The following is a 15,189-nucleotide window of genomic DNA, read 5'->3' as shown; positions in this document are numbered from 1 at the left end:
CTAGAATGTTGCCCCAAACACTTCCCTCCTTTACCAAATTGATAATTCCTCAATGTCTCAGTCTGTTGTATCAACAGACTCTTTCTTTAAGTCCCTATTCAATTCTGTACCTCCTCATTACCTTTCAATCTAGCAATCAAATCTTCAGAATTATTTAGCAGCACCAGGCTTAAAAAGCTTTTTATTCCTTCTTGCTGAAATGTTTATCATCCATGTTTCAATCCAATGTAAGGCTACATTCCAGACAAATAACTTTATGTAAAATTTTGTAGCACAAATTTATATCTGATGATGTCAAATTTTTATTTTTCAGAAAAGATTTTCTTGCTATTGCTAATCTGTATTTTACACCCTCTCAACTTCGGCCATCATCAGAAGTCTGGTGCCAAAATATGGGAATTCGTCTACTATTTTTTGTGGGATTTCCTACATGTAACTCCTTTGGCATATTTGTTGTTGTGGTCTTCAGTTCGAAGACAGATTTGATGCAGCTCTCCATGCTACTCTATACTGTACAAGCCTCTTCATTCCCAAGTAACTAATGCAACCTACATCTTCCTGAATCTGCTTACGATGTTCACCTCTTAAACTTCCTGGCAGATTAAAACTGTGTGCCTGATCGAGACTCGAACTCGGGACCTTTGCCTTTCGCGGGCAAGTGCTCTACCATCTGAGCTACCAAAGCACGACTCACGTCCAGTACTCACAGCTTTTCTTTCAGGAGTGCTAGTTCTGCAAGGTTTGCAGGAGAGCTTCTGTAAAGTTTGGAAGGTAGGAGACGAGATACTGGCACAAGTAGAGCTGTGAGTACCGGGCGTGAGTCGTGCTTCGGTAGCTCAGATGGTAGAGCACTTGCCCGCGAAAGGCAAAGGTCCCGAAGTTCGAGTTTCGGTCGGGCACATAGTTTTAATCTGCCAGGAAGTTTCATATCAGCGCACACTCCGCTGCAGAGTGAAAATCTCATTCTGATGTTCATCTCTGTCTCCCTCTACGATTTTCACTCCCCTGACTTCCATCTAGTACTAAATTAGTGATACCTTGGCATCTAAGAATGTGTCTTAACCGATCCTTTCTTCTAGACTGACTGCGCCACAAATTTCTTTTCTCCCAGTTTCTATTCAGTACATCCTTGTTAATTACGCGATCTACCCATCTGATCTTCAGGATCCTTCTGTAGCACCGTATTTCAGAAGATTCAATTCTTTTCTTCCTTAAGCTGTTTATTGTCCATGTTTCAATTCCACACATGGCTAAACTCCAGACAAATTCTTTCAGAAAAGACTTCCTGACACATAAATCTATATACGATGTTTACGAACTTCATTTGTTACGAAACACTTTTCTGCCCACTGCCAGCCTACATTTTATATCCTCTCTACTTCTCCCATCATTAGTTATTTTTCTGCCCAAATAGCAAAACTCATTGACTACTTTAAGTATCTCATTTCCTAATCTAATTCCCAAAGCATCATCTGATTTAACTCGACTGTATTCCATTATCCTTGTTTTGATTTTGTTGATGTCCAACTTGTGTCTCCCTTTCAAGACGCTGTTCATTCCATTCACCTGCTCTTCCAAGTCTTTTGCTGTCTCTGACTCAATTACAATGTCAACAGCAAACCTCAAAGCTTTTATTTCTTCTCCCTGAACTTTAATTTCTGCTCCAAATTTTAGTTTCGTTTCCATTACTACCTGCTCAATGTACAGATTGAACAACACTGAGGATCAGCTAGAACCCTGTCTCTCTCACTTCTTGACCACTGTTTCCCTTTCATACCCCTTGAGCCATACCAGCTATCTGGTTTCTGTGCAAGTTGTAAATAGCCTTTCACTCCCTGTTTTTTACCGCTGCTACCTTCAGAATTTCAAAGAGAATATTTCAGTCAACACTGTCAAAAGCTTAAGTCTACAAATGCTATAAACGTACGTTTGCCTTTCCTTGACCTATCTTTCATAAGAAATCATAGGATCAGTACTGCCTTGCATGTTCCTACATTTATCCGGAATCTAAATTTATTTTCCCCAAGGTAAGCTTCTAGCAGTTTTTTCATTCTTTACTGTAGCCCAATATAATTTCCATCGGAGCGCGTACTTACCAATAGGCAAAATTCTGACAATGTGTAGTGCACATGGGTACGCTTCGGCAAAAAGCAGTATGAGTGTGAGCAGAGTCATCGAACATTACAGAAGTGTTTTATGGATTATGTTTCTGTGAGCTGCGGACCATATGGGTTGAGCTTAACACGGATTCCCACCGACATGTACAGAAGTTAGTTCGGCATTACCTATTTTCACTTTCACTTTGACGAATCTGCGAAATACATGGCGCCAGACAATTGCAAGGAAAGTTTACTTCATTCTGGATACATGTCCCTCATTCCCCCACGCTAATGTGATCAGAAAATGCACTTGCCACCGAGGAATGTACCCCCTTTGGGATCAGTGTCCGAGTGGAATTGTTATGCAAACACCATCATCACCATCACCACTTAATATACACTGCAACCTGGTTTCATTTTTGTCACTCATTTGTGCAGAATAAACACAGGTGTTGCAAACATGTACTTGATGAATTCCTGTCACCACAGGGTGCGACAGTGAAGTTGACTCGCTGCATGACTGATGGGTAAGCGGAGGTATCCACATGTTCCCTCATCATTGGTGATATTCATCTCATAACCCCTTTTCAAGATATTATCCATTTTATTCAGTGGCTTTTCGAAGTCCTTTACCAATTCTTATAGAATTTCATTTAATTGGCAAACCTCAAGCTTTTTATTTCTTCACCCTGAACTTCAATTATATTTCTAAATTTCACCTCTATTTCCTTCACTACTTTCCCAACAGTGGGGTAGACTATAGCCCTATTACACTCTGTTGTTTGTTTTGCTTTAGGGCGCAAAAAACAACTGGGGTCATATGCGCCCAAGTCAAAACTACAGAACATGAAGACAGAGAGGAATTAAAAACTATACCATACAATGTAGGCTTCCATGGCCAGTATTGTCTTCACTTAAAGTTTACGGGCTGATAGGCCGTGGTCGATGTCCGAATCTCTCCCGACATTTCGTCTCGACTGCAGGAGACATCCTCTGCGGTAAAGTGGTGAAATCTGCGTTACCTCAGAGGACGTCTCCCACAGTCGGAGACGAAATGTCAGGGGAGAGTTTTATACATCGACTACGGCCTATCAGGCTGGACGTTTTAAGTGAAAACAACTATACGTCAGTCCCAATTGACATAACAGATGCCAGCTAAAACAGGCATTTGGAAAAGGGCTAAAAGAGACACAGAAACAGAGGTCCAAAACTAAAAATTAAGGCATTTGCCATATTGTTTTGGCAGATAAAAAGGGAGCCAGAGATGCCCCGCAGAAGACAGGCAATTATAAGGTTAATGGCAATAACAACGAATACAACGCTCAGGATGGAACCCTGAGGCACACCATTTTCCTGGACAAAGGTGTCTGATGAGGCAGAACCCACACACACCTTGAAAACTCTGTCTTTTAAAATATTCCTGAAGGAGACAGGGCAGACGGTCATGGAAACTCCATGTGTAAAGAGTACGGAGGATACCAGTTCTCCAGCAGGTGTCATAGGCCTTCTCCAAATTGAGAAACATGGCAACAGTCTGCAATTTCCACAGAAAATCATTCATGACATGGGTGTGCAAAGTAACGAGAGAGTCAACTGCAGAACGGCGTGCTCGAAATCCATACTGCATGTTCATCAATAAATTGCAAGACTTTAGCCACCACACCAGCCGAGCATGAATCATACATTCCATTACCTTGCAAATGCAGCTGATAAGAGAGATGGGGCGGTAGCTAGAAGGTTTTTGTCCTTACCAGGCTTAGGTATAGGTATGAAGGTGGCTTCATGCCAGTGTCTGGGAAACATGCCCTCTACCCAGATGTGGTTGTATGTGTTAAGCAGGAAGTGCTTGCCCGCAGGAGAAAGGTGCTGCAACATTGAATGTAGACAGTGTCTGACCCTAGGGAGGAGGATCAGGATGAACTGAGAGCATGATGTAAGCTCCCTCATAGTAAAGGTACACTAGCACTCACAATTCAGGAAAGAGAGGGGTATCGCCCGAGCCTCCTCTGCTCGTTTCCGATGGAGGAAGGCAGAGTGATAGTGGGAAGAGATCGAAACTTCTGCAAAATGGCGGCCCAAGGTATCGGGAGATAGGAATAGGGTCCACGATGACATCATCAGCTACTGTCAGGCCGGGAACTGGTGAATGGATTTTGGTCCTAGAGAGCTGCCATAGGTTGGCCCACATGGCAGAGGAAGGGGTGGAACTGATAAAAGAACCAGTGAGTGAAATCCAGCTAGGTCTTTTGCTATCCCGAAGAACGCAACAACATTTTGCACGGATCTGTTTATAATGAATGCAGTTTTCCATCATAGGATGACGGTTAAGAATGCGGAGAGCACTTCTCTGTGCGTGAATTGAGTTGCGGCATGCCTCAGTCCACCGAGGGACTGGGACATGAGGTGGTAAAGAGGAAGTGCCAGTAATGGAACGTTCTGCTGCAGAAAGGATAATGTTTTTGAGATATTCCACATGGCCATCACAACTGCAGAAATCTTGTTCTTCAAAGGTTGCCAGGGAGGAATAAAGCTTCCAGTCAGCCTTAGTAAGTCGCCATTTGGGCGTGCACGGACATGGGGTAGGAGTCAGCAAACTGATAGCATATGGGAAATGGTCGCTCGAGTAGGTGTCAGAAAAAATGGACCACTCAAGACGATGGGCAAGCTGAGCAGGCAGTGCAGAAGGATAGGTCCAAATGGGAACAGGTGTGCAAGGAGTGGGAAAGTAAAGTGGGTGCTCCAGTGTTAAAGGAGAAGAGGGTAAGTAAGAACGTCAGCCAAGAGGGCACCTCTCTGACAGGTCCTAAATTGGGGAGGAAGTTTCCCAATAAGCTGAAGGAAGTCTGCTCTGTAGATATCAAATGACGGAGGGGCATAAATGGTACAGAGGGAAAATGTCCGGTGGGGAAGGAAAACGCGAACTGCAACAGGTTGAAAATGAGTATTCATGGAGATGGGTTGGCTATGAATGTCATCCAGTATGAGCAACATGACGCCCCCATGAGATGGAATGCTGACTTCAGGGGAAAGGTGAAAACGAATCAGTAAAAAATGTGAAAGCACAAATCGGTCGTGAGGGCGCAGTTTTGTTTCCTGAAGGCAGACTACAAGGGGACGCTAAAAAGCAACTGTAAATCCTCTTTGTGGGACCCAAGGCTGCCAATATTCCAATTGGAAGAGAGTCATGATGAAGACATGTAGGTGCGTCACCTCAGCGGCTGCCGAGTGACAGCCGTTGAATAGTCACTACTACAGGGCACAGAAGCAGGAGGATCCTGCTCCATGTGGCCCATGTGTTAGCCGGGAGAACGTATCACATGGCAACACCGTCAAGGAGGATTTTCAAATTGGTGAAGGAGAAAATCATTTGCCTTTGGTGGACTTCTTCGAGCCTTTCTGGTTAAAGGAAGACTCGGGTGTTGTTTGGCTGGAGGAATGGAGGAAGTCTTCACGGGAGTACTCCTTTAGTCCTTTCTGACTTATTGGTTGTGTAGCTGGTGGTTTCTCCACTTGAGGCGAGAGTTTGATGGCTTGTTGCACAGCTGGACAGGGGGATGGCGATGCTACCTTGACACTGGACAATTTCACAACCTCAGAGTGGAATTGGAGGTTGCATGTCTGCATGGCCATGTCCTTCATGGAGCGAGGGGTAACAAGAACAGAACTATAGGTCCCAGACGGGAAAACGCATGGTTTGTGACTAGCCAGCAACTTGCGAGCGACTGGGTAATGCACTTTTTCTTTTACCTGGATCTCCTGGACAGCCCACTCATCAAGCTACATGGGGCAATCCTGGGAAGAGGCGGCATGGCTGACATTGCAGTTGATACAGTGGGGAGAAGGAGGCGCACAATCACCCTAGTACACAACCCTGTCACAGTTTACACATTTGGCTGGGTGTTGACAAGATCTTCTAGTGTGGTTGAAATGATGATACTGGTAGCAGTGCATCAGGTTCTGAATGTACAGCCACACTGTGTTAATTTTATAGCCTGCTTTGATCTTGGACCGAAGCACCACTCTATCAAAGGTGAGAAAAAGAGTGTGGGTGGGCACTAAAGGAGGCATCTAACTTTTTCATTACATGATGGGCAGCAATGACACCCCAATCAGAGAGGTAAAATTGGATTTTGGCCTCACTTAGATCCTCGAGCAACCTGGTGTAAATTACACCACAGGAAGAATTCAAAGTTGTATGAGCCTCGATATGAACAGGGTAACTGTAGAGAAGCGAGACAGCAAGCAGTTTTTGTGCTTGAGAATCAAAAGTAGTCTCCAAAAGCAAAGTGCCATTCCGTAAATTATGCAGGATTTCACAGGGCCGGCAATTACATCAACACATTTCTGAATAATAAACGGGTTTACTGTGGCAAAGGACTGACCGTCTTCAGCATGTAAGACCACGAGGAACCATGGTGCAGGGGAGAGGGTCTTGGAATCTTTAGTCTCATTACATTTACATTTCGTAGACGTTGACTGGGAAGATGACTGACTCATTGCAAGAAAAAAATTCTCCATGATTGCCTGCGTCTCTGAAGGCGTGCTCCTTCCAAATGGGGACCCCCTTTACAAGAGTGCGCACCTGCCTTAGGTGATTGGTCACACCCCCCGAACACCTGACAGAGGGACCAACTGGCAATCTGAGACGGCTGTAGCTCAGGCAATCATCCTCCCTGGGTCTGGCCTGTACCAGGGAGTACGTGCAAACCCTGCCTGGTCTGTACCAGGGGGTACGTGCGAACCCTACCTGTCGACCCAGGGCTGGGGACTATGCATTACCCAGCCACCTGTTATTCATCAGATGCTTGGGCTGGCCTTCAGGAGCACAGGTAGGAAGAAGAAAAAGAGGAACCTCAAACGCCGAAGCAGATGAACAAGAGGAGAAGGTAAACAAAGAAAGGAAAATGGAGCGAAAAATGAAGGTGAGACTGTTCTTATGTCTGTGACAGACAATGCCCAACATTCCCAGGAACACCTCAGACATGTTCTCCAAGGGAGGGGAAAAACATTAGCAAGAGGATAGACATGCAGCACGGAAGGGAAAAAATGCTGCATCTTTCCCAAGATCAGCTATTACTTTTATCATTCTTCTATAAATAATTCATGTCACTATCTTGCAACCATTACTTGTTAACTGGATGGTCTGGTAATATTCACACCTGTCAGCACTGGCCTTCTTTGGAATTATTACATTCTTGTTGAAGTCTGAGGGTATTTTGCTTGCCTCATTTATCCTGCACACTGGGAGCATAGCGTTATCTCTGAAGGATCTGAATAATTCTCAGGAAATTTTGTCAATTCCGTGAGCCTTCTTTTGCCTTAAAGCTCTCTCAAATTCTACTTGCAATATCGTATCTAGTATCTCATTTCCATAATATTGTCAACAAGTTTTTTTTTTTTTTCCTTTGGATAACCTGAGTGTACGTAATGATAATATACTCTTTGCCTTTACAAATGTCTGCTTGTGTCTGTGTATGTGCGGATGGATGGATGTGTGTGTGTGTGTGTGTGTGTGTGTGTGTGTGTGTGTGTGTGTGTGTGTGTGTGTGTGTGTGTGTGTGTACCTGTCCTTTTTTCCCCCTAAGGTAAGTCTTTCCGCTCCCGGGATTGGAATGGCTCCTTACCCTCTCCCTTAAAACCCACGTCCTTTCATCTTTCCCTCTCCTTCCCTCTTTTCTGATGAAGCAACCGTTGGTTGCGAAAGCTTGAATTTTGTGTGTATGTTTGTGTGTCTATCAACCTGCCAGCGCTTTCGTTTGGTAAGTCCCATCATCTTTGTTTTTAGATATAATAATATAATATAATATAATAATGTACCGTATTTACTCGAATCTAAGCCGCACCTGAAAAATGAGACTCGAAATCAAGGAAAAAAAATTTTCCAGAATCTAAGCCGCACCTGAAATTTGAGACTCGAAATTCAAGGGGAGAGAAAAGTTTTAGGTCGCACCTGCAAATCGAAACAAAGTTCGTCTAATTGTAATATGAGACACAATTTAGGTCGAATGAATGACGATACAGCTGCAGTAGTTTGGTTCGAGTCGTAAGCTTAGCAGTTACGGTTTACCAGGAGCCACTGCTACGCGTCACGCGATCCATCCGTATTTATACGGATATCCTTCCTTTTTCACGTGCTTCGTCTGGTTTGAATTGATTGCTTATGTTTCTTTGATCTGATAAAGTGCCGTTCTCTTTGTTATAGGTGTTTACGTCACTCTAAGCTGAAAATGCATTACTGTACTGTGTCATGCATTGTTTGTCGCATTCTGATAGTGCGTGTTTACGGCCTGTCGCCGCTCGCGGCGTGGCTTGCTTTTGTGCGCGCTACCGCCGCTTACAAATAAAAAATAGAGATGAATCGTCTCATTAGCGAAACATTTGTTGTTACTTACACTACTGCTTTCTTTGATAATGATCAACAAGAACCAAATAATAGACTGCGTATGATAGATGATGTTCTGAACGAAATTTTAGCGAAAACTTTTCTCCGTTTGAAAATCTTTGCAGGTGCCTCTTTAGTTCATTACATTCAGCACAGAAATTAGAGTCATCTTAGATTTAAAAATCTAGTCAGTTGCCATGCTTCATTTCTGACTGTATCACTATCAGGCATAAGAATAATACGAATATAAACATGACATGATATGTATATTCTTCCGCGTTTGCTGTTGTCTCACGCTAGTTTCGTAGTTTATTAGGCAGACAGGATTTAAATGAGATAGTAGCAAACACGAAACAATACATGGCAAAATGTTTATATTCGTATTAATCTTATGGCGAAGAGAATACTACATGTGATTCACAATACATAAAAGCTCCTATTAGCAACCATCTTTTCTCACAGGTAGGAAAAAATTCAGAACGTAGAGTTGGTCATATTGACAAACATCCCAAACAGTCTTGCAAGTCGGATTTTCGTAGTACATTGAAATGCTGCTACATTCGAAGATCAACAATACAGAATTTGTATTTACTTCGTTGGATAATGTACCAAAATGCAGTGGTCGAAACTCTGGGCGGAGGAAAAAGGCTCGTCTTCCACTTTTTTTTTTATTTATTTATGACGCAGAGATTTTGGTGCCAGTATTTTATCTTTGTGCCTACAAAGCATGCCTGTGTGGCGCTACATATATTCGACGGCAGAAGTTGTGGCGGGACCCACCAACATTTTTCAGAACTCCCGCTTGCTTTGCACTCGATTCTAAGCCGCAGACGGTTTTTTGGATTACAAAAACCGGAAAAAAAGTGCGGCTTAGATTCGAGTAAATACGGTAACAAAATAATGAAATAGTTTGGTGTTCCACATATGCACTTCGATACTACTAATCACTTAACACTGACAGTTCAATATACCCCATCTGGTTTACAAACTGACGTAGCATGGATACCTAATTCATTTGTAACACACACAAAGAATTTGAAAATTATATGTTACTTACATGTAATACCACGGCTCTGATGTACAATGCACTTGTCTTTGTTTATATGCTGATTGTTTCCACAGCGTTAACTAGACACACTATGTGATTAAAAGTACCGTATTTACTCGAATCTAAGCCGCACCTGAAAAATGAGACTCGAAAGCAAGGGAAAAAAAAATTTCCTGAATCTAAGCCGCACCTGAAATTTGAGACTCGAAATTCAAGGGGGAGAGCAAAGTTTTAGACCGCACCTCCAAATTGAAACAAAAGTTGGCCCATTGTAACATGAGACACAATTTAGGTCGAATGGATGAAGATACAGCTACAGTAGTTTGGTTCTAGTCGTAAGCTCAACATTTAAGCTTTATCAAGTAGCCATTGGTATGTGTCAGGCACTCAGTCCGTATTTATAAGGGTACCCTTCCTTTTTCAAATGTTTTGTCTGGTTTGAATCGATCGCTTATTTTGCTTTAATCACATCAGTGCAGTTCTCTTTGTTATAGGTGTTTACGTCACTAAGCTGAAAATGCATTATTGTACTGTGTCATGCATTTTTTGTCGCATTCTGATAATGAGTGATTACGACCTGTCGCCGCTCGAGGCTTGGCTTGCATTTGTGCGCGCTACTGCCACTTACAATAGAAAGAAGAGAGGAATTGTCACATAAGTGAAAGAATGACAAGAGACTTATTTGTTATTACTTACACTGCTGCTTTCTTTGGTAATGATCAACAAGAATCAAATAATAGACTGCATATGATAGATGTTCTGAACGAGAAGTTTAGCGAAAATTTTTCTCCGTTTGAAAATCCTTGCAGACGCCTGTTTAGTACATAACATTCTGCATAGACATTAGAGTCATCTTAGATTTAAAAATCTAGTCAGTTGCCGTGCTTCATTTCTGACTGTATCACTATCCAGCATAAGAATAATACGAATATAATAATGACATGATACGTATGTTCTTCCGCGCTTGCTGGTGTCTCACTCTAGTTTCCTAGTTTATTAGGCAGACAGGATTTAAATGAGATAGCAGCAAATACGAAAGAATACATGGCATAATGTTTACATTCTTCTACCTTTTCTTTTAATTTATTTATTGGCGCAGAGGTTTTGGTGCCAGAGGTTTGAGTCTGCACAAGCATGCCTATGTAGCACTACATATATTCGACGGCAGAAGTTAGTTGTGGTGCCACCTACCAACATTTTTCAGAACTTCCACTTACTCTGCACTCTATTCTAAGCCGCAGGCGGTTTTTTGGAGTACAAAAAGCGGATAAAAAAGTGCGGCTTAGATTCAAGTAAATACGGTATCTGGGCAACCCCAAAAACATACATTTTTCATAGTAGGTGTGTTGCACTGCCACCTACTGCCAGGTACTCCGTACCAGTGACCTCAGTAGTCACTAGACATCGTGAGACAGCAGAATGGGGCGCTCTGTGGAACTCATTGACTTCGAATGTGGTCAGGTGATTGGGTGTCACTCGTATCATATGTCTCTACACGAGATTTCCACACTCCTGAACACCCTTAGGTCAACTGTTTCCGATATGATAAAGAAAAGGAAACGTGAAGGGACACACAGCACAAAAGCGTACAGGCCAACCTCATTTGTTGACTGACAGATTGCAAACAGTTGAAGAGGATCATAATACGTAATAGGCAGACATCTATCCCGACCACCACACAGGAATTCCAAGCTGCATCAGGATCCACTACAAGTAATATGACAGGTGGGTGGGAGGTTATAAAACTGATTTCATGGTCAAGCAGCTGCTCATAAGCCACACATCACACTGATAAATGCCAAATGACACTCACTTGGTGTAAGGAGCATACACATTGGACGATTGAACAGAAGAAAAACGTTGTGTGCAGTGGCGAATCAGGTACAGAACGTGGTGATCCGATGGCAGGGTGTGGGTATGACGAATGCCTGGTAAACCTGATCTGCCAGTATGTGTACTGCCAATGGTAAAATTCAGAGGTGGTGGTGTTTCTCGTATTGTTTTGCTGTTTTGCATGGCACTATCACAGAACAGGCCTACATTGATGTTTTGAGCACCTTCTTGCTTCCCGCTGTTGAAGAGCAATTCAGGGATGGCGATTGCATCTTTCAACACAATCGTGCACCTGTTCTACATCTACATTTATACTCCGCAAGCCACCCAACGGTGTTTGGCGGAGGGCACTTTACGTGCCACTGTCATTACCTCCCTTTCCTGTTCCAGTCGCGTATGGTTCGCGGGAAGAACGACTGTGTGAAAGCCTCAGTGCGCGCTCTAATCTCTCTAATTTTACATTCGTGATCTCCTCGGGAGGTATAAGTAGGGGGAAGCAATATATTCGATACCTCATTCAGAAATGCACTCTCTCGAAACCTGGCGGGCAAGCTACACCGCGATGCAGAGCGCCTCTCTTGCAGAGTCTGCCACTTGAGTTTATTAAACATCTCCGTAACGCTATCACGGTTACCAAATAACCCTGTGACGAAACGCGCCGCTCTTCTTTGGATCTTCTCTATCTCCTCCGTCAACCCGATCTGGTACGGATCCCACACTGATGAGCAATACTCAAGTATAGGTCGAACGAGTGTTTTGTAAGCCACCTCCTTTGTTGATGGACTACATTTTCTAAGCACTCTCCCAAAGAATCTCAACCTGGTACCCGCCTTACCAACATTTAATTTTATATGATCATTCCACTTCAAATCGTTCCGCACGCATACTCCCAGATATTTTACAGAAGTAACTGCTACCAGTGTTTGTTCCACTATCATATAATCATACAATAAAGGATCCTTCTTTCTATGTATTCTATTCGCAATACATTACATTTGTCTATGTTAAGGGACAGTTGCCACTCCCTGCACCAAGTGCCTATCCGCTGCAGATCTTCCTGCATTTCGCTACAATTTTCTAATGCTGCAACTTCTCTGTATACTACAGCATCATCCGCAAAAAGCCGCATGCAACTTCCGACACTATCTACTAGGTCATTTATATATATTGTGAAAAGCAATGGTCCCATAACACTCCCCTGTGGCATGCCAGAGGTTACCTTAACGTCTGTAGACGTCTCTCCATTGATAACAACATGCTGTGTTCTGTTTGCTAAAAACTCTTCAATCCAGCCACACAGCTGGTCTGATATTCCGTAGGCTCTTACTTTGTTTATCAGGCGACAGTACGGAACTGTATCGAATGCCTTCCGGAAGTCAAGAAAAATAGCATCTACCTGGGAGCCTGTATCTAATATTTTCTGGGTCTCATGAACAAATAAAGCGAGTCGGGTCTCACACGATCGCTGTTTCCGGAATCCATGTTGATTCCTACATAGTAGATTCTGGGTTTCCAAAAACGACATGATACTCGAGCAAGAAACATGATCTAAAATTCTACAACAGATCGACGTCAGAGATATAGGTCTATAGTTTTGCGCATCTGCTCGACGACCCTTCTTGAAGACTGGGACTACCTGTGCTCTTTTCCAATCATTTGGAACCCTCCGTTCCTCTACAGACTTGCGGTACACGGCTGTTAGAAGGGGGGCAAGTTCTTTCGCGTACTCTGTGTAGAATCGAATTGGTATCCCGTCAGGTCCAGTGGACTTTCCTCTGTTGAGTGATTCCAGTTGCTTTTTCTATTCCTTGGACACTTATTTCGATGTCAGCCATTTTTTCGTTTGTACGAGGATTCATAAGGCAAACCCTGTGGTGGAATGGTTACACAAGAATAACATCCCTGTAATGGACTGGCCTGCACCGAGTCCTGACTTGCCTCCTATGGAACACCTATGGGATGTTTCAGAATGCTGACTTTGTGCCAGGCCTCACCAGCCGCCATCGATACCTCTCCTCAGTGCACTACTCCATGAAGAATGGGCTGCCATACCCCAAGAAACCTTCCAGCACCTGATTGAACATATGTCTGTGAGAGTGGAAGCTGTCATCAAGGCTAAGGGTGAGCCAACACCATACTGAATTCCAGTATTATCGATGGAGGGTGCCACGAACTTTTAAGTCATTTTCAGCCAGGTGTGCTGATACTTTTGATCACACAGTGTATATAATATGCAATACTGGACATGAGGTATACATGATATTAAGCTTTGAAGTATGTTACCAGTGATATAACAGAACTGAGGGGAGGCTAGAATCAAAACTGGCTATGTCCACTAAGAAAGGTTAGGAATGAATTTTGATTCTACTGGTAGCAATGACTATCTTGCAATACCTTCATTCAACAAAACTGACCGTAAGTACCTTGAAAGCAGCTTTAAAATTGGCCATTATTAACAAAACTTGTCCATATTCCTTGCATGTAAGAAACGAAACTGGCCATGTCCTGCCCACATCAAAGCTAGCCATGTCCCATATAAAATCAGCTACAGGCTCTGCATCAGCACTGACCACATCTATTTGAAAATTTCGACACTTTAAAATTATTGTTGATTTAAAATGTTAGTTGACGTTGGGTCATTTTTAAAAAAGTTACTTTTTAAAAACATTCCAGATTTGGCATTTGGGTAGTGAGTGTTGGCAAACTTAGATTAGGTGTAGGCTACATGCATTATTGTGTAAATAGACATTGTGGTTGTCAGATTGGAAGCTTCTCCAATAATCAGTGCTGTTTGCATAATGGGGGGTTGGGTTATTTGGGGAAGGAGACCAGACAGCGAGGTCATCGGTCTCATCGGATTAGGGAAGGACGGGGAACGATGTCTGCCGTGCCCTTTGAAAGGAACCATCCCGGCATTTGCCTGGAGCGATTTAGGGAAATCACGGAAAACCTAAATCAGGATGGCCGGACGCGGGATTGAACCGTCGTCCTCCCGAATGCGAGTCCAGTGTCTAACCACTGCGCCACCTCGCTCGGTGTTTGCATAATGCTACAAGTAACATCATTCTTATAGTTAATTTAAAAAATTCAAAGACGAATATAAGTGTGGACTCTGCCCCTGGAAAAGGGTGTAAGAAATGAGAGATGAAGCGAATTGGAAAGCAAATAAAAATAAGCCAATGACAACACAGTTGGAATGGATGTAAATTATTCTGACAACTTATGTGAAACAAAATGAAGCATATAAGGAACAAATGGTTTAAAATATGTAAAATCAACTATCCAATATTTGTTACCTAACAGGTATATCTGGCTCTAGTTCTTAAACATATTGTACAGCTGAACTCAAACACACTGGAAGGAATTCAATTTTGGTTAATTAATAGGGTTCCTGAAATAAAAGAGTGAGCTTTTTGTTTACAGGTTAATAAAAGGCTGTGGCAAAACTGTTTATGTCCAACCACATAATGAACAGAACTGGCTATGTGTAGTAGGTCAGTAATGAAAGTTGCTACATCCAAAGAATATTGCCCCATATCTTGATCATAAATTACTTGTGTCCTAATTTAATTGTTTCACACACAAATGGAATAAAATGGTGACTCAACAATGCTTAAATAAATATTGCAATTTTTTTCAAAACTATTTTGACATAGTTCTGGTTCTAGTCCTTTATTTATAGTGTAGCATACATATTTTACTTCAGTTGTGAACTGTCAAAACTCACTGCAGCACAATAAGGTTTTGAACAGATTTTAAGAGCATAGTTTAAAATGTCATCCAAGAGATGGTGCACAAGCTAGGAGAAAAAAGCTTTTAAATAAGTT

General features: G+C 42.6%; 1 protein-coding gene across 2 annotated transcripts in view; it reads right to left on the bottom strand.

Annotated features, from left to right (window-relative positions):
* Nucleotides 1-15,189, bottom strand: part of LOC126199062 (uncharacterized) — a 165,182-nt gene that overhangs the window by 113,335 nt on the left and 36,658 nt on the right. The window lies entirely within an intron of this gene.

This window comes from Schistocerca nitens, chromosome 8 (assembly GCF_023898315.1).
Source record: "Schistocerca nitens isolate TAMUIC-IGC-003100 chromosome 8, iqSchNite1.1, whole genome shotgun sequence".
NCBI classification, from domain to species: Eukaryota; Metazoa; Arthropoda; class Insecta; order Orthoptera; family Acrididae; genus Schistocerca; species Schistocerca nitens.
The sequence above is the reverse complement of the archived record's forward strand: the minus strand, read 5'-3'. Positions and strand labels throughout refer to the sequence as shown.